This window comes from Triticum dicoccoides, chromosome 6B (genome assembly GCF_002162155.2).
Source record: "Triticum dicoccoides isolate Atlit2015 ecotype Zavitan chromosome 6B, WEW_v2.0, whole genome shotgun sequence".
NCBI classification, from domain to species: Eukaryota; Viridiplantae; Streptophyta; class Magnoliopsida; order Poales; family Poaceae; genus Triticum; species Triticum dicoccoides.
Window position 1 is genome coordinate 82,856,863 of NC_041391.1, and position 701 is coordinate 82,857,563.

The 701-nt window shown below is 60.8% G+C and overlaps 1 pseudogene; it reads left to right on the forward strand.

Annotated features, from left to right (window-relative positions):
• LOC119320797 overlaps window positions 1-701 on the forward strand; it is a 64,901-nt pseudogene continuing 64,200 nt past the window's right edge.

Genomic DNA, 701 nt, shown 5'->3' on the forward strand with positions numbered 1-701 from the left:
ATGGCTGCTACTGCTTGGCCACGGGACATCTGGAACCATTGGGCCATCCAGATCCTGGTGATCTTCATCCTCGGGCTCCAGATCGCCCTCTTCCTCTTTGCCGGGATCCGCAGGCGTGGAGGCCACCCGGTGCTGCGGTTCCTGCTCTGGCTGGCGTATCAGCTGGCTGACTGCACCGCCACATACGCCCTCGGCCACCTCTCCCTCGCAGGCGCTGCAGGCGCACACCCGATTGTCGCGTTCTGGGCGTCATTCCTCCTGCTGCATCTCGGAGGCCCGGACAACATCACCGCCTCCTCTCTGGAGGACAACGAGCTCTGGAAGCGGCACTTGCTGAATGCCATCCTTCAGGTGTCCGGAGCCGTGTATATCCTCTACGAGTATTATCGCGGACACGGGCACATTGCTCCGGCTTGCCTCCACCTTGATGTTGGCCATCGGTGCTGTCAAGTACGGGGAGAAGACGTGGGCGCTCATGCGCGGCAACCTGGACAGAATGCGAGCCTCTCTCAAGAAGAAGAAGCAACCACATGCCATGCATGGACATTTTCACCCTCAAGATCAAGTGTTGAAGGATGGAGAATTAGATGAGGAATCCCTTGTGCGACAAAAACAGAGGATGGCTGTCCTCCCCTTGTCCCCCTCCGTCCCCTCCCCTGCCGGTGGCCATGGCCCCCTCGCCCCTCCCTCTTCCCCCCCCC